Source organism: Macrotis lagotis, chromosome X (assembly GCF_037893015.1).
Source record: "Macrotis lagotis isolate mMagLag1 chromosome X, bilby.v1.9.chrom.fasta, whole genome shotgun sequence".
NCBI lineage: Eukaryota > Metazoa > Chordata > Mammalia > Peramelemorphia > Peramelidae > Macrotis > Macrotis lagotis.
This window is the reverse complement of record NC_133666.1, coordinates 668,255,664-668,274,948: the sequence shown is the minus strand read 5'-3', so window position 1 is coordinate 668,274,948 and position 19,285 is coordinate 668,255,664. Positions and strand designations below refer to the sequence as shown.

General features: G+C 45.6%; 1 protein-coding gene across 3 annotated transcripts in view; it reads right to left on the bottom strand.

The window, feature by feature from the left end:
• Positions 1-18,360, bottom strand: part of SBNO1 (strawberry notch homolog 1) — a 67,124-nt gene extending 48,764 nt beyond the window's left edge. For 2 of the 3 annotated variants that reach the window (XM_074205442.1, XM_074205444.1), the window contains exon 1: positions 231-404. The gene's annotated coding sequence lies outside the window, so the exon portion shown is untranslated. Of the gene's footprint in view, positions 1-230; positions 405-18,336 lie in introns of those variants that run through there. The other variant, XM_074205445.1, reaches the window with a different exon arrangement.
• Between the last annotated feature and the right edge of the window lie 925 nt (positions 18,361-19,285).

Here is a 19,285-nt window from a genome sequence, read left to right as displayed (position 1 = left end):
GCCCTTCCGGCCGGCGCGGGGCCGGGGCTCCGGGCCGGCCCGCGCCGCCCCCCGGCGCTGCCTCAGTTTCCTCCCTGCACGGCCGCCCCCCGGGGGGCAGGGGCCCGCGAGGGCGGAGGCGCGGCGCCCCGGCCCGGGGCCCCTCCGGAGCCGCAGCGGCCGTCCGGGGCTGGGGGAGGGGAGCGCGGGGCGGGCGGCCGGCGGGGGGCGCCGCGGCCCGGGCCACTCACCTTCTCCTCGGGCTCCGGCGAGCCGGCGGCGCGGCGGGGGCGGCGGGGGCTCGGAGGCGGCGAGGCTGCAGGAGCGGAGGCGGCGGCGGCGGCTGCGTCCGGGTCTGCCTACCTCCCCGCCGCCATCTTGACGCCCCTCCTCCTCCTCCTCCCCCTCCCCCGACACCACCGCCCCCCCTTCCCGTCCCGCCCGCCCCGCGAGGGGTGGGGAGGGGCAGGAAGGGGAGCGCGCGCCAACGCCGCCCCACGTGACTTCCGACCGGGGCTCCGCCCGCCCCTCTGGCCCCGCCCCTCGCCGCCGGGGAAGGGGAAGGTGCCCCCCCCACCCCCGAGAACCCCACCCCCACCCCCGCGGTCCTTGCACCCCCAAATCCCACCGGCCTGCAACCAGGGACTGGATCCGATCGAGCTCCGGAACCAGATGGGTCCATCTCTTGGGCCGAAGGATGGGCGGACGGTAAGGGGGGGGCCGCGTTTTCGAGAAGGGGGAGGGGGGGCGAGCCAAGGCCGCCTGGATAGTCACGTGGCTGCCGCTTCCGACGACGCAGCGGCGGATCTCGCGAGGATTCTACACCCTCCTCCCCTTCCTCGCTTCACCACGTTCTCGCCACCCACCGGCTCCTCCCGAAAGTGGTGCCGGGAAGAAGGTCTAAGACCCCTCTGGGTGCCGGGAGGGCCGCGGGCGGGCGGGCGCGCGTGCGCACGGCGGCCCCAGCGCCCAAATCAGCTGTTCCGGATCCAGTCCACTTAAAAGGCGGCGGAGCGAGTCGTTCTTTTCCCACGCTGCCCGGGCCGAGTGGCGGGAACTGGGCCCCGCCGGGAGCGCGGCCGCGTGTGACGGCGCCGGGCTGGGCTTGCGGAGGCCGGAGGAGAGGGAGGGAGGAGACGCCTGTCCACCCCCCAGCTCTCCCGGGGCAGAGGGCCCGACCGGCCGGGGGCCCCCTCCGGGTTGTGGTGAAGCCCGGCCCGACGGGGAGCCAGCACTGAGCGCCCTTGCGGTGCTGTGCTCGGCGTCCCCCTCCGTTCTAGCTTGCTAGTAAGGCGGATTCTGCCTGGCCTGGAGAGGCCGGTGGAGGAGAGGGGAGGCTCCTCGGCCTCTAGGGTCGGGGGCCCGGGAGCCGCTGCAGCGGCTGGCAGAACGCCTTCATCCAGCGGCGATTTCTGAACAGCAGCCTGAAACCTGGCACCCAGAGGTAGACCTTCCAGTCCGAATGACCTGGGAGGTGATGGAAATAGGGGCAGTTCTGTGCTGGCGAGATGCAAACGGAGAGGTGTCGTGCTGATTCGAAAAGAAAAGTGTTCTCACTATATATATAGTCTGATGAGTGGAAGCAATATTTGGGGGGAAACAATCTGTACTCTATTACCAAGTGGATACTTTGTGATTTATATAAGAAAAAAAGCCAGTGACCACTAAAAGGAGGCATGATTTCATCAAGTCATGGCAGACTAAGCTTATTTCTTTTTGATGGTCTTAGTGGTAGATCAGTGGAATGCTGTCAGAATAATCAAGAGCATAAACGCTTTCCTGAAATCCAAATAGCTCTGAGGATAAGATGGAGAGCTGTTAATTATACAAAGTTTAGTGTAACAATGGAACTTGAAAAGCAGTCCTTAATAGAATGACATCAGTGTGGAAGGCCTTTCACCGAGTGCCCCAATGGTCAGGTTTTTTGGTCCTTTGATGTGAATCTTGGATGAAGGAACAAGGAATGCAAATCTACAACAGAAATGGAGCTGGCAAAATTAACTAATGTGATTAAAGTCGGTAAAGGTCCAAAGGGAGTTCAATATGGGGGGACTATAAGGACCCAGTAGAGTAGGAAGAACTATAATAGAACTAGCCATAAGCTATTACACTTGAGTTTTAAGTTGAGCTAGAAAATAGTTCATGTGAAAAAGATGGGGGTGGGGTGCAGTGGTTAGTGTCTTGCAGACTGAATGAGGCAATATTTTGGCATACTAGTCAAAACCTAAACTACTGTAAATCTTAGGCTTCGTTAAGACAAATAGTTTACAGAACAAGGGAGTCAGTCACTAGTTTCATTACACTCTACCCTGGGTCAGACATCTGGAGTATTGTGTATTCAGTTCTGGGTGCCCTATGTTGGGGAAAAAGGCATTTTAACAACACAGCATTCCGAAGGGAGCAGCCAGCAGGAAAAGCTGGCTTTTGAAGAAGCTAGAGACTTGGTTATATAGGGATTAACTGGGAGAACTAGGGAAGGAAAAACTTGGGGGTAGGGGACATCCACAGCTTCTGGTCTTTTGTAGATTCATAAGCTTGGCATTATCCTCTACTATTCTGGAGGGAAGACTCAGGCCCAGAGTCACATCTGGCCTCTCTGCTTCAGTTTCTTTATCTGTAAAAGCACCTCAAGAGTTTAAAGAGCTTGGCACATGATAGGTGTTCACAAAATGTGTATTCCCTTTCCCCCATCACTGTTTCTCACTCCATGTTAATAAATCAACTGTCAAACCTTGGGTTTTTTTGTCCAACACATTGCTCCCATTCATAATCCCTTTACAACTCATATAGCTCTCATCACAGGGCAGGCCCTTTGCTGATATCTCCATACCTCTCTTGTCTACTGTCTATACCCATGCCAGAGATCTAGATGGATTTACTAGGAGACATGGTAGATAAAAAAGTAAAAGATCAAAATGGATGGGAAAGAAGATTTCCTGTTGTTTAATAAACTCACTTCTCCATCTAGCTTCTGACCAGGATCCAAGATCCTAGCCTATCCCTACCTCCCTTCTACTTGCCTTCTAGGAAAGCCAGCCTTCCCTCCATTTCTCCCCACACACCACTTCCAAATTTCACTGACCTGGAACTAGTCAGTGTAAGGAGAAAAGACCTTTCCTCATCTTACTGATCTGGATCTCTTTGCTGCTCTTCATTAATTAGGTGTATTTTCAGTTTCCTCAGCTAGTCTAGAGACTCCCCCAAAGATGCAGTCTTAAACTAATTAAATCAATCTTGTTCATTCAGCAAGAACAATTGGATCAAAGGGCAGATAGGTGGTGTAGTAGATAGAGCACTTGCCTTGGAGTCAGGAGTACCTGAGTTCAAATCCAGCTTCAGACACTTAATAATTGCCTAAACTGTGTGACCTTGGGCAAGTCACTTAATCCCATTGCCTTAAATAAGATTAAAAAAAAGAACAGATGGATCATCCATATGGCTCCATAACCATTGGTATTTTGGAAGTAGCTGGGTCTTTGCTATTCCTATGTTGTAGGAATTGCTTCCCATAACATTGTTTCAAGTGCTTAATAACAACTTTTTTTACTTGAGTAAAGCAAAGTCTTTTTAAATTGTAAAATACTTAATCAAAGACTTTGGATTAAGAGCACTCAAATTTTCAAAAATTATCCAATAAAAATGCAAGTTTTAGGGGGAACTGTATTATAAATTAATTGCTTCACCTTTACTATCAATGAAAGACTACATGGGAGGAAAGCTCTTTTTCTAGCCAAAAGGCCTGGGTCAGAGTCCCATTTCTGACACACACTAACTGGGTAAAGAGTCTTCACTTCTCAATACTCTAACTCTAAGACTACATTATAGAAATCAGTCCCTAGCTTTCTCTCTCATCCACAGTGGTTTTGAGCTCAGATCCTTTTTCCTAAAGTACTTTATCATAAGGCCAACATCCTTCATGAAAACATTGATACACTTTGTTGTTGTTCAGGTCTTCTGTTCTAGACTCCTTGGATCACAGCCCACCAAATCTTAAGATTTTCTTATCGTTGATAGTGGAATGGTTTGCCATTTCCTTCTCCAGTGGAAGGTGACTTGCCCGGGGTCTAGTGAGAGTCTGAAGTTAAATTCAAACTTAGTTCTTCCTAATTCCAGATCCATGGGTTTTATGGTCAGCTTTTGTAGCCAAGCATTTATTTCTGTTCAGAACCTTTTTGAGGGACTTATAACTAGGGGTAATGTCTCATCATTACTTGTAAACACTGTAGCTCCTCAAATGTCTGATTCTGGAGATCAGTGGTCTGTGACAACACTGTAAAAGGGGCTCACCTTTAAAGATCACCAGAGTTTCTCCTGTGCCGTGTATGGTTGTGAGTCTCTAAGACTATACAATGCTTCTGACCTCAGAGCCCTGGATTTTTAAAAGAGGTCTGTTTGTGCTTATTGATATAATCTCATTCTCTCTAGAAACCTCTTGCCCTGCCAACATGTTCTCCATGGATACTTTCGAGGTGAGTGGTGGTGATGGCAGCTGGGAATCACCACTGGGCAACAGAGGCTACTTCTAATTTCACATGGACTGTGTTAGATTATCTAGGGGCTGCATTAGCTATTAAGTAGGACAAACTGGCTGTGTTAAGCCCCTTTCTACTGACTTTATTCCAGCTATTTATTTGGGGGAAAATGTATTTTATATAGGAATTGTTCTCAAAAATAGCCAACAACTTTGCCTGTTGGTCTGTGCTCTTTGTCCTCATCCTACTCCTCTTCCCTCACTTCTGATTGCATCCCAATTTGGAAAACAGTGAATAAGATTAGTAATTTTTAAAACTGTCAACATTTATGAGCCTTGAAGGACAGATAAAAAGCTTCTGCCCTTTCAGACCCCAAGATCATCTACTTTTAACCTTTTTTGGTGTCTTGGATCCCTTGAGCAAACTGATGAATTCTTTCTGAAAATTGACTTGAAATACACAAAATAAAATGCATAGGATTAGAAGGCAAACTAATGGTAATGAAAGATACCTAAATAAAAACATTTTTCTAAAAAATTTTAGAGCAAATTTTTCTGATGAAAATTTCATTTCTCAAATATATAGAGAACTCAGACAATGATAAAAATAAGAACCATTCCTCGGTTGATAAATGGTCAAAAGATATGAACAGGTAATTTTCAGAAGAAATAAAAGCTTTCAGTAGTCATGAAAAAGATTCTATATCACTAATAGTGAAATGCAAACTAAAGCAATTCTGAGGTTTCACCTCCCAACCATCAGATTGGCTAAGATGACAGAAACGTCATCAGTGACAAATAATACAGGGCCTGTGGAAATATAGGTACACTAATGCACTGTAGCCATTCCTGAGAAAGTATGGAACTATGAATTAACCTTTGAATTAGCAATACCATCACAAGGTCTGTATCCCAAAAAGAGCAGTGAAAAAGAGAAAAGGATCCATTTGTACAAAAATATATATCACAGCAGCTCTTTTTGTGGTAGCAAAGAATTGCAAATCAAGGGAATGTCCCCAATATCAATTGGGGAATGGCTGAACAAGTTATGGTTTATGATTGTGATAGAATATGATTATTCTCAAAGAAATCATGAGCAGGTGGATTTCAGAAAAAACCTGAAAAGACTTACATGAACTGATGCTGAGTGAAGTGAGCAGAACCAGGAGAACATTGTACAACATTAACAGCAGCACTATGTGATGATCAACTATGATAACCATAGCTCTTCTTGGCAATAAACTGATCAAAGACAGTTCTAAAAGAATTATGATGGAAAATGCTATCCATATCCAGAGTGGGGAAAACTATGGAGTCTGAATGCAGACCAAAGCATACTATTTTCACATTTTTTAAAATTTGTTTTTTCCCCCTTTTGTTCTGATTCTTCTTTTACAACATGACTAAAATGGAAATATACTTGATGTGACTGTATATGTGTGTGTGTGTGTGTGTGTGTGTGTGTGTATCCTATATAAGATTACTTGTCAAGGGAAGGAGGTAGAAAAATGCAGAACTCAAAATCTTACAAAAAATTAATGTTGAGAGTTATTACATGTAATTGGGGAAAAAATTTTATAAAAAGAATTGATGGAGGCTGTTCTATTAGAAAAGCAAAGCTAAAACATGATGAAAAGATGAACTGGACTGTGGACAATTTTATAGTTTGAACACATGTATTTTATCTGAGGTGGCAAAGGAATTATTTTATTATTAAAGGCAGCCTCAGACACTTAGAAGATGTGTGACCTGGGGCCAATTACTTAATCTCTCTCAGATAAGGTTCCAAAACTGTAAAATGTGGATCATTAAAAAGTTCCACCTACAATCATGATGTTACTCTAGACTCTAGAGACACAAAAACAAAAAGGAGGTGGTATGGAGAAGAGGGACATATAACATGTAAATAAAGGACTGTAGACTATTTACAGATAAATGTTAGGTGATTTGGTGGATCATGGTACCTGTAACATAGGTTGGTGAGGTGAAGTCTAAATGAGAAAATTTATGCAGTCTATGTCAAATACAGTAAGAATTCCTATTGTTCTTATTGCCATTATTATCCTGACCTCCCAGAGTATTACAGATCTCACCTTCAGACCTGAAACAAGAAGTATTGGGGTCATTGTTTGAAAATTGGTATTGGAAGCAAACAACTCAAAGTTAGTAATTTACTTAACTGCTATCTGCCTTAGTTTCCTCAACTGTAAATTAGGGATAATAACATCACCTGCCTCCCAGAGGATCAAATGAGAGTTAACACACTGCCTAGCCTGATCCTTTCCAGTCTTCCCCTGGCAAGAAATGACCACAGCATCATAGCTCTAGAGCTAGAAGGGACCACATCTGCAGTTCAGGATCATTGATGTAAAAACTGACAGAGGTAGGATTTGAACTCTCCTTTTTCTACTATCCCACAACTTTCTAATGAGCATGTGTAGTAAGGAAAAGACAGAAAAACCTGAAACTACTCATGGCAAGTCAATCAAGGAGAATCAGATCATTTACCCAACTAACCACAATAATGCAAAGGAAAATACTTTTGCAAGACACAGTGACCATTCAAGATTTCAGGAGACTTGGGATGAATCCCACATACTTCCTATCTCTAGGTCAAGAACAGATGGTATGATCCTGTAGGAAGAGACCAGCACTGTCAGACACAGGCAACTTGGAGAAATGTTTTGCATGGTTAAACTTATTGGTTACAAGGGAAGGCATTTTGATGCATAATGAAAAATTTTTACAAAGAAGAAACATAAATAACAAAAAAGAAGAAAAGTTCAGAAGGGGATTCAAGTTGGGACATTTTGTTCCTACTCTGCTAAATATAATACACAGATTAAACTAACAAGTTCACAGTCTCAAAATTCTCTTTTCTTCTTATATTCATAGGGTCTTGGATATAAAGCTAGACTAGAGGCCCCAGGGAAACTAAGGTCCACAGAACTTAAGTGACTTGCCCAAAGTCACACAGCTAATATAATAAGTGGCAAAGCTGGGATTTGAACTCGGGTTCTTTGACTCCAAACCTTTTGCCCCATATTAAAATGTCAATGTCTTGCTGAGTGTTATGTTCTAATAAGAAAATTAAAAATAATTTACAATACAGCAGGAACGAAGCACTGTGTTCCACACAGTCCTTTCCTAAAGGAAGCATTCCCTAAATACTTGATAATAAAGAAGAAATCCCAGTCACTTAGAAGTGATCCAGACATAAGTCTCTGCCTGCCAGCTGCTTTTTGGATGGCTTGTGTGCTCTGGGGAAGGAAGAGAAGCACCCAAACAGGACCAGCCCAAGGCTCTGAGCTAGAATGCCAACTTGACTTCATGTTATCATTGTAACCTCAACCATTTATTCATTCATTCAATGAGCATTTCAGTATCGAATATTTGCCAGTGCTAGATACTAGAAAGTCTGAGGGAAAAAAGGCAACAGTCCCTCCCCTCAAGGAGATTACATTGTAATGAGAAAAACGTGTCTATTTAATACAAGATATACAAAGTAATAATAAAACATTGAAGGGAGGGGAACTATCCAATGGGATGATGGTCTCATCTGACCTTGAGCTGAGCTTTGAAGGAAGCAAGGGATTTTAAGGGATGAAGGGCTGAGGAGGACATTACAGGTATAGGGACCAGCCTCTGCAGAGGCAGGAGATGGTAAATGGAGTGTCACAAATGGAAAACTGGAGGAAGGAGGCCCCTCCTGATTGTGACATAAGAAAGATATAATGATGTTCAAAATCAGGGTGGGTTTGGTGGGCAGATAATGATTTCTGCATTGGATATAGAGGGTTTGGACACATTGATTTTGAAACATTTGGGGGAGACACAATTGAAAGTGTCCAATAGGAGCTGTGGGAGAAAAGACTAAACATATAACTCTTGGAGTCATCTGGATAAATAGAATAGCTGAGCCCATTTGAAGTGATGAGGTTACCATGGGAATAGGGAAAGAAGAGACAAAAGCCCTATAGGACCAAGTCTTAGAAACTGTTGTTTTACTTCCCTTGGTTTGGCTTCTTCATCTGGAAAATGAAAGGGTCCTGTAGTCCCTTTTTGCTCTAGAGTTAAGGTCAAAGATGCTAAAGCTTGTGACTCCATCAATGAGTAATTAGAGCTCTCTGTGTGCCCAACTTGGGGGAGGGGGAGAGAAGAATAACTTTTGTCAATCAATAAGCTCCTGCAATGTGCCAGACACTGTGATAAGTGCTATGCTAAGTTTAGTTGGAAAGATAAAAGTATCACACTTAGAAAATAGGAATAGACTATAAGTACAGAATTTCATCACTATCACACTCCCTTTTCTAAGACAATCAAAGATAGTGGTAGTTCCTTAAACTGAGAATGGAATATGACAACAATTGGGAGAACTGGAAAAAAGGATCATTGATTTGGAGCTGGAGGGAATTATTAAAGAGGCTGTCAAGTCATCTTATAGATGAGGAAACTACAGTGCAAAAAAAATTGAATATTTACTCCAAGTCACACAGCTGGTAGTATGTGAGGTAGAATTCAATCAATATTTTATTAAGCACCCACTATGGGTCAAGCTCTGTCTTAAGAACTGTAGATACAAAAAAAAAAAAGGTCACTTCTATCCTCAAGAAGCTTATAGTCTAAGGGAGAGACAACATGCAAACAAATCTATTGGAAGCAGGCAAGCTATAGAGGATAAATAGGAAATAACAGAGGGAAGGGACTAGAATAAAGAGGGGGATGGGGAAGATTCTCTTTGGAAGGTGGGATTTTAGCCAGGTTATAAAGCACTTTGAATGCCAAACAAGGCATTGCTGTATTTGGTCCTGGAGGCAATAGGGAGCCACTGGAATTTACCAAGTAGGGGGAATAACATCATTAGACCCATTGGTCATCTAATGAAGAGTATTGTCAAAAGAACATGAAAATAATCCTGGTTTTCATAACATCTTTGGTTGCTGATGGAGAAATTGTATTAAGAACTTGATAAGACTTTTCCCCACATCTCACCCCTGCCCCAAATATCATTCTAGACTTCAATACTTAGTAGCTTCAGTCCAAAGGTGGGGAAGGTGATGATGGGGAGAAATACAAGAGACAGTAGTGTTTAGAGAAAAAAAAATGAAGGAGATCAAAGACTTGTAAATTACAGAGAAGCCTCATATTTCTGTATGGTAAACACTTTCCTCAAAAGAATACTGGTTAGGCACTGGACACAGCAAACATCAAAGCACAAAAACTGACTGTCCGCATTTTAATGTAGAAAAAAATGTTATTACAGATATGAATTGTGCCCAAGTCACCTGTATGTGCACAGGTTTTCAACTTGTCCGAGCTAAGATTACAACTGATATTGTAATATACAATTGATGTTGAACCAGGAAAAAATAGTAATGAGAAAAAGAGATGGTATGCATTTAAGATTTGTCCAAAATGGGAAATGGAAAACTGTAATGACATTAATACCAACCATAATCATTTCATCATTTCATTTAAACCAATGCAGATCCATTGCTAAAAGGGGCCAGAAAGTCCCTTAAGAGAATCTGACTTAAGTTACTGAATGTATACTAAATACTATATCACACTGTCCAGCAAATGCGTTATCTGACCTTAAAAACCATCTCTCACTAGAGTGGCTATCAGCTTGGCCGACAAGGAGTTCAGCTAAATGCTAAATGACAAAGGCAACACTCAGTTAAACTTTAAACTACTCTGCAAAATTCTTACAAAGAAAAATGATGGACAAGTATGAGCAATGTAGTGTCAAAACATAATCAATGGAGGGCAAAACCAGTCCATAGAGAGCTTTTGCAAGCTATCTAAGCAAAATCATTACAAGGTCATTCAAAGATGAAAACAGAAAAAGCACAAACAGAAGAAAAATGGAAAACTAGTATCAAATTATTTTTCCCATCAAGTATGGTGTAACCCTCCATACTTGGAACTTTAACATCACAGCCTCTGGGATGTTTCTGGATGAAGTTAAAATGCTACTAAAGAAGATAAAACTGGGAAAAGTAGCCAAATAGATCAAGTGAATATAGAGATGTGGGCAATACAACTAAAAAGGCATGGAGAGATTAATTTACAAAGTGTCTGATAAAAGAGAAACTCTCAATGAGCAGAAAACAGTTTAGACCTTAAGGGAAAAAAAAGCAGCGATACAAACAGTGACAATCACCTATGATCTTTTGTTCTCTTATGAACTATTCCAAAAACACTCTTTATCTCCCAGCTCTGGACTTTTTCCTCTGGCCATCCTCCATGCCTCAAATGTTCTCCTTTATCTGATTGGATGACTGAGGGGTCTGGCTTCCTAGAAGTACCAACTAAAATCCTGCCTTCTATAGGAAGCCTCTTAATTCTCTAGTCATTATTTTCAGTTTATACTGTATAGCTTGCTTGTGTTTTTGTTTGCCTGTTGGCTGACTGTGAACTCCCTGATGGCAGGGACTGTGTTGTATTGGCAAATGTCAGTTAAGCACTGCTTAGCACAGTATCTGGCATTGCAGATGTATGATAAATATTGCTTGCCCATAGTGAAGCTGACTTTAGTTTGTGTGTAGCTAATCCTAAATGATTGTGTAGTTAAGAAATATTTTTGGGGGACGGCTAGATGGCGCAGTGGCCCTGGAGTCAGGAGAACCTGAGTTCAAATCCAGCCTCAGGCACTTAATAATTACCTAGCTGTGTGGCCTTGGGCAAGCCACTTAACCCTATTGCCTTGCAAAAATGAAAAAAAAAAAAGAGCTCCAGTCTTTCTAAATCAAAGATGAAAAATGTTCTACTGAACCAAAGGACTGCCAGTTCAGGATAGAGGTCAGAGTTTGGATATATCCCATCCAGTAACAATTGGGGTATCCATGCCTCTGCCTTGGGCGCTTGATAATATTTGATGACCTAAATCCTTTACAAGGGATAAGGAGGCTACATGAGAAAGTGGACAGAATGCAGGTTGGGCTTTAAGTTCTGCCTCTGACACTAGCAGTATGACCACGGGTAAGTCTCCTAACCCATTGTGGGCTTCAGGCAACTCAAGACTATGGGCTATGATCAATTAATTTAACCAGAAATCAAAGTGATGTAAGGATAAATGGACCCCAAGCAGTTTTCACAGTCATTTTTTCCTTTTTTTTTTTTTTGGTGAGGGTAGCCAAGTAACATCAATGCAGCACCCTCTACTGGAGTTATCATCCTACACACCTGGCTACCTCTATTATTTTTGTTTTTGGTAGAACAGCTGAAATTCAATGTTTCTTCCTGGAAATGTGCTCTCAGGAGCAGGGCTCCGGGGGGGGGGGGGGGGGGGGCACGGCTCCCTCAGGTTGCACCACCTTCCTTTGCATCGCAGTGTGAGATAGTGGAGAAAAAGTCTGGACTTGGCTCACAAAGATAGAGCTTCAAATCCAATCTCAAAGCAAGTTCCTTGGCCTGAAGCTCCTCAGGCCACTTACCTGTCAGATGGGGAACAATCGCACATGCAGCTCTTCTCACCCAGGGCTACTGGAGACTCAGAAGAATCATATGATCACAGATTATATTTTACAACTGAGGAAACTGAGGCAGGGGGAGGAGGTGTGCCTTGGCTCCCATCACAGGGAATGTTGGGTGAACCCAGGCCCTCCTAACTCCATAGTCTTAATCTTAGTGCAGTTTAATCCTTTCGTCACCACTCAGATTGTTAGAAAAGGACCAAGTGGGTAAGAGGTGGTTTATCTTAGGAGGTCACATAGAATTGAGCAGTCAGAGATCCGCTGTGTAACATCAGACTGTTTTGGACAGAGAACTTTAAAAAATCTCTCTAGTGCTTTACAGACATGAACTTGTTTGAGCTTCAGAACAACCCTTGGAAGTAGGTACTATTGTAATTCCCATTTTCCAGATGAGAAAATTCAGTAACTTACCTGGGGTTCCACTGCCAGCAGGTCTTATGAGTGAATGGAGCTCAGGTCTTCTGACTATGGGCGTCATATCCCTTTTGGGCAGCCATTAGAGCTCTGCCCCAGGAATTTTTGTTTGTTTTGGGTTTTTTTGCAAGGCAGTGGGGTTCAGTAACTTGCCCAAGATTACACAGCTAGGTAATTATTAAGTGTCTGAGGCCTGGTTTGAACTCAGGTCCTCCTGGCTCCAGGGCTGGTGCTTTATCCACTGTACCACCTAGCTGCCCTGCCCCAGGAATCTTGACTTAGAGAAAGTTGACCTGGGGATTCCTTCAGGTCTTTCCCTATCCTTGCTTACAGCATGGCCAAGCCTCCCTCTCTTCCAGGTCTGCACTCCATGTGTTAAAAACTCTAGAAATACTATCTCAGGCTATGAGAAAAGGAAAATCAAGGGAATGACAGAGAGAGGGAAGGAACGGGTGATCTCTGCAGAGGTAATCTATTCCTCTGAGAACTCTACAGAGAGTCAGCTAAAAATGAATTCAAACGATTGGTAACTTCTACAAAGTTGCAGAGTATAAAATAAAATCCACCTATCTCTTCAGCATTTCTGTGGATGACTAACAATACTCGGCAGGAAAAGAGACAGAGACAGAGGAAAAGGGGGTCCTTGACCTTGCAGACTGTCTGGGACTCCAGACTAATTCAAACAGGATTTGTCAAGGGGAGCAGAGAAGTGGAATAGTTTATTTGTAAACAACAAAAAAGAAAATGTCCTCTTTTTTTTGGCAGTGGTGGGACTCAACCAGAGAATTTCCAGTGGGGAAGGCAAAGAAATTCAGCTACTTTTCATCTTAGCCAGAGGGAGGTATTGAAAGGTTGGGACCCTTTCCCAGGGTCCAGGAAAAATGACCGCTAATGCATTGTGCTGAAGAGGAAAAAAATAAGCATTTATTAAGCTCCTACTGCTAAGTGATTTATGAATAAGACCTCAATGTTTATGAATAGGATTTATGAATATGATGGAAGGGCAAGTAGCAGTGGGGAGGGAAGCACAGGAAGGCAGTGTGAATCCTCCCTCAGGTACTTACTAGCTAGGTTAATTTGGGCCAGTCATTTTATCTGCTTCCTTATCTTTTAGATGGCACAGTGGGTAGAGAGTTGATCCTGATCTTGATCCTGATCCTGATCCAGTCCCAGACCTTGGGCAAGTCACTTAACCCCATAGCCTCGCAAAACCAAAACCAAACAAAAAGAATGAAGGACAAAAATCATCAGAATGGAGATAATAACAAGCATCTACCTACCAGTACTGCAGTGAGGCCCAAATAATATAACTTATATAAAGCGAACCTTGAAGTACAGAAGAACGGGGCGGCTAGGTGGTGCAGTGGATAAAGCACCGGCCCTAGAGTCAGGAGTACCTGGGTTCAAATCCAACCTCAGACACAATAATAATTACCTAGCTGTGTGGCCTTGGGCAAGCCACTTAACCTCATTTGCCTTGCAAAAACCTAAAAAAAAAAAAAAGTACAGAAAAACTACTAATTGTTTGCTGCTAAGTAGGTGGAACAAGAAAAGCCTGGATATGTGGTAAGCCTCAGGGGAGTATTCTTCAATCAGAATCTGGTGTCATATCATGGGAGTCCCAAGGTCTCAGAGGGAGAAGGAAGCAGCAGGGCCTTCTGGGCTCCAAACCCCTGGGCCTCATCTGGCATTTCAAGGCTCTCCACCCTCATCTGACTTGGCCTTTACAACCTTATCTCCCATCAGTTCCCTTTCTGCACTCCATGTTCTAGTCCACCCCAATCACTGGCCAACTCCCAAACTGGCCATCCATTGCTCATCTTAGCACATGCTGTCTCCCTCCTCATCTCTTCCCAGAGACTAAGAGTCCTAGTTTCCTTCCAGGGCCTCTTCCCCTCCTCCTCCTCAAACATCTCTAAACTACTTCCTCAACCCTTCTCGGATGGCTCTTTTCTCTCTTTCCTCCCCCAAATCTGCTTTTATTTGAATATTATTTCACTCTCCCCCAAAAGCAGGGAAGTCTCTCATTTTAGGACCTGTTGGGTCACATGTGCAGGATCTTTTTCTAGCTCTTTAAAGTTAGGAAAGTATTTTTACATTGATCGTTTTTAAGTTACTTCAAAGTTGAGTTTAAACACTAGTACCATATGAGGCCTCTCTGATAACCCCTATGGGTACTAGTGCCTCCCCCATCTAACTAAGTCCCAAGCCTCTCTACTTCTCATAGCAGATGTCAAAAGTAGAATCCATTTAAAGAATACATTCTGCAATCATCAAAAGAGAGACTGATTTGTTCCCTGAAAAGTAAACAATGGCAGTCTTCTCAGAACTTGTCTGTACCCTGGGATGTGAAGAAAAGGAAGGAAGGAAAAAAGGAAAAGGAAGATGAAAGAAGAAAGGAAGGAAGACCAAAAGCCCCCTCTAGGTTTCAGTGCTTAGAAGAGGATGGAGGACTTTTTCAGAGCAACCCAAACCACAATGAGCTGACAGGAGCTAGTATTGTATCTTTTATTCCTTATAAGAACAGTCTTAAACACAAAATAGTTTGCAGTAAGAATTTTCTAAGAGAATGTATCTGGACAGAATCACCTTAAATCACATTTCAGAAACTACTTCATAGCGTTGAGAACCATCATGGAGGAAGTGAAGTTCCCCCCCCCAGAGATGTTTCACTGTTTTCTTTATTTCAATAATTCATCTTCTTGGGTCATCTGGGGAGTATATCTGGCCCTTCCCAAAGTCTTCCTGCTCTTGACTATCAAGTGATCACCTGTCCTTTGATTCTAGGACTGGGGCGTCCAGGTCAAAGATTCTAAATCTTCTTCATTCAATGAAAGAAACTGATTGGCTTGAGGTCCCTTTGAAGTGATGCTCCAGTGCCAAATCCAGCTCCAAAGTCAACTCTGGAACAAATACCTGGGGGCCCTTGGGTACTTTGCAACCTCCCTGAGCCTCAGTTTCCTCACCTGTCAAATTCAGGAGTTGACCAGATAATCTCCAAGGCCCCTTCCAGATCCAGAGACATAAGGCCTTTCTTGATTTCCTTTACCTAATAGTGTTTTATGCCAACATGCAATTCATCCCCCCCCACCCCACTCCCACAAACTGAAATCATCCAAATCACACACACACATACACACACCAAGTTGTAACTAATTTATGTTTGTAACCCTAGAGCTTAACACTGAGAAGGCTCCTAAATCCAATTGGTTTAAATCACCTTCCTGCCTGAGGTCAGACAGTCACTGTCAGCATCTACTTAAGCCAGGACCACAAGATATGGGATAGCCTCTTCCTTCCACCCAGGGAATGCCAGCCCAGACATGGGACACTGGTTCTCCAAAACATCATTTTCTTCTGTGTTCCCCCCTCTGAGGGCACCAAAGAGAGAAAGGGAAAGAAATATGCCATTCTCAATTCCAGTCCTAATTCAGGAAGTCGTTTTAAGAACTAGGATCTCTTGTTCCAGACTCACTTATTGACGAGTTTGTCCAGAGAGGCAATGCCCTTGTTAGTACAACACATATGGGGTTCCTCTTCTCCCCATAATGTTGGACCCAAACTCCAGTCCAGCAAGGCCCAATTACCTGAAATGCTCCCATTCGGTCAGTCTACATGCATTTATTAAGTTCCTACTGTGTACCAGGCCCTACCTTCAAGGAGCTCATTGTGTAATGGAGGAGACAACATGTAAACAATAATGAACAAACAAGATAGAGACAAGAAAAGTTGGAAGTAATGAACAGAGGGAACAGGAGCCCTCAGGGGCTCCTCCCCATCTACCTATCACCTCAAGGTTATTTCTGAGTGGAGATTCCTAGTCCTCTGAGGTTAAGCACCCTGACCTTGGTCGTGTGGGGGACAATCTCCACCTGGTATTTCAAGACTGGCACAGACCAGACCTAACCTCCCATTCTTACAATACTGGCCATAGATAACTGGGTATTGGTCTCCCACTTCTAGGTTGTGACAGGTTAACTGTACCAATTAACTGAGACCACAGAGAAGTGCCTTCTGTGAGTAGATACCAACTAGACCAAGAGGACAGTCACACTGCCTTGGGGAATGGCCTGCCTAGGACTAGCTGGGGTCCTAGGCAGAGAACATGACAGTAGGTGGGAAATGAAGGCTTCTGTGAGTAAGGACAAAGTATTTTACCTGTAAAATGGGGATAATGATGCCAAGGTTGCTGTTTTGGCATCAAATATAGGAGGGAAAGTTCTGCTTTTCAGGACTCTGCAAACCTTTGCCAGCCAGTTTTTGATCATTATTTGGTTAGCAAAGAAACTCAAATCAGGGAGATGACATTGATAGCTATTCCTATCAAAAAAAGAGAAGATGAAGGCTTGGATTTTAAATGAGCAAGGTGACCCTGAACTAGAAGAGATTGAAAAGAAATCTTCAAGTACAAGTTTCTGTTTTATACAGAAAGAAACAGATTCACCTGTGGCATTCCTCCCCACACCCCAGTTAGTAGAATCCATAGCACAAGAAAATGTCCCAGCTCTTAAGGAAGTGGCAAATTTACACTGCAAACACCATCTAAAGGAAGAAAACACCATGTTAGGGAGACTTCTGAGATTCCCAGACATCAGAATGGGGTGGGGGGGCCCCACAGTGCACAAAGCACTTGAGTGCAAGGTCAGGAAGGCCTGGAGTTCAAATCCATCCTCAAGACACTTCCCAGCTGTATGATTTAGCCGTTAACCCTGTTTGGGGTTAAAGGTTGGGGATCCTAATGGTACCTACTTGTTGTGAGCATCCTGTAACATTGTTTAAAGCAATTAACAGCCTGATATTCAGAAGGCATTTAATAAATACTCCTTTCTTTCCTTCTTTGCTATCAATTCCATACTTATGGAAACTTTGAGAAAGCCACCAAAAAACTACTTTTAGAAGACATGAGCTGGGATGGAGACCAGAAAACTAAAGGCAGCCCTGGTCCCAAGAATCTTCCTTAGAGTAAACACTCTACCAATGTAGAACAGCACAAGTGGGAACCAGAGATGGCTTTAGAGAGCTAGCTGACCAGAGCAGCTAGGTGATGCAATGGATAGAGCACTGGCCTTGGAGTCAGGAGGAAAGGAGTTCGAATCCAGCCTCAGACACTTGACTCTTACTGGCTGTGTGACCTTGGGGATGTCACTTCACCCTGTTTGCCTCCCATCCAGGGCCATCTCCAGTCGTCCTGATTCCTATCTGGCCACTGGACCAGATGACTCTGGAGGACAAAGTGAGTGGTGACTTAGCACAGGGCCCCCTCACTCACCCCCAGTTCACATGCTTGTCATGGCATCACCTCCCTATGGCATTATCCTTCCTGAGCCCAGAGAGGGTTAAGGGACTGGTCCAAAGTGGAACAGCAACTAGACAGAGATACAGAGTCCGGGAAGCTTGGTAGTATGTGGGATTCAGGAAAGTACCGAGTACTGAGGGAAAGCAGAGGATCCCAAGGGAGAACATTCTGGGGCAAGGGGAGCAGCGACGGGAGCCCAGGCCTGGCCATCGTCTACCAAAGTATAAGACCAAGAAGTCAGGAAAGGAAGTGGAAAGGATTTATGCAATTTTATTCTGGAGTGAACAGGGAGCACGAAGTTTCTGGATGAGTGGCACAAACCAAATCACCCAGGAAAAGGAATCTTCTCTCCCAACAAGGGAGGAAGAAAGGCACTGTTCTAGAGTCGAAGAGGCGGGTTCAAGTGCCGCGGCCGGCATCACTAGGCTTGCCTCAGGAGCCCCTTCCAGCTCTGGGTCTCGGGTCCCCTCGGGGACGCGGGGCGGCCGGGGGCAAGCCCGGCTCCGCTTCGGGGAACTTTTCCCTCCTCACCCAGGCGGCCCCCCAGTCCTCCGGGGCGCCACTTCTCCGCTCGGCTCCTGGGGGGCTCCCCCCCATTCGGGCCCGCTCTCAAGCGCGGTCCCGGGGAGAGGGCCGGGGGGGGCCCGTGCCCCAACCCTGCCCGCGGCGGTGGGAATCGCCGAGGAACGCGCGCTTACCTTGCAGCGAGCCCCGAGGGTCCACGGAAAGCGAGCCGAGCTCCGGGGGGCGACGCCGGACGGGTGGGGGCCGCGGGGCCGCGGCGGGGGCGGAGACGGGGCCGCGGCGGGCCGGAGGGGCGGCGGGGGCGGAGACGGGGCCGGCGGCGCTCAGCAGCTCCCGGCCGCTCTGGCTCCAGCGCCGTCTGGCTCGGCGGCCGCTGCTGCAGAGCTTCTATAAACATCCCCGCTGCGAGCAACTTGTCACGGGGGGCGGGGCCCACGCCCTTCCAATCGCAGGCCGCGCTTCCCTGCGCCCCGGCCAATCAGCGCCCGGGGAAGGTAAATTTAAACCCCCCCTCCCCCTTCCCCTGGGCTACGGAGCGAGGAAGCGTTTGTAGGAAAGTGCGGTCCCCTTGGGAGCCTGGGGGCGGGATTTTCCGCGCTGCAGCCTATCAGAGTGCAGCAACTCCGGAGAGACAGCCCCAGCCTCCAATGGGGAGCAGCTTATAGTTGGTTCGCTTTCGTGGGGGGGCAGTTGGCTCCGGGACTGTTGCAAACTTTTTTTTTTTTTCCCTGAAAGCTTCGGTTTCCCGGGAGATCCCAGGCGGTGCGGTCGCGTCTCCGGGCCATGGCCAGAGGTAGCTTCCCGGGTGACCGGCCGGCCGGCCGGCCACCGCGGCGTCGAGAGCGGGGCCCTGGGGAGGAAGCGGCGGGGGGCTCGGCGTGGTCGCGTTTGCACAGGACAGAGTTGCCTACCCCACGCGTGAGACTGTGGGGGGCGACGCCTGGAGGCCCCCCTTAAAGGTTGCTTGTTCCGGGAACCTTCGGGGCCAGGAAGAGAGCTGTGGCCCCTTGGCCCGGCCTGGGAACGGGGACGAGTTTGGGGGAGGGGAGGGGGCTCGGCGGAAAGAACGGTTCCCAGTCCCCAAGGGCTTCTCTGACATTTAACCTTAGATCTGAGGGGGGA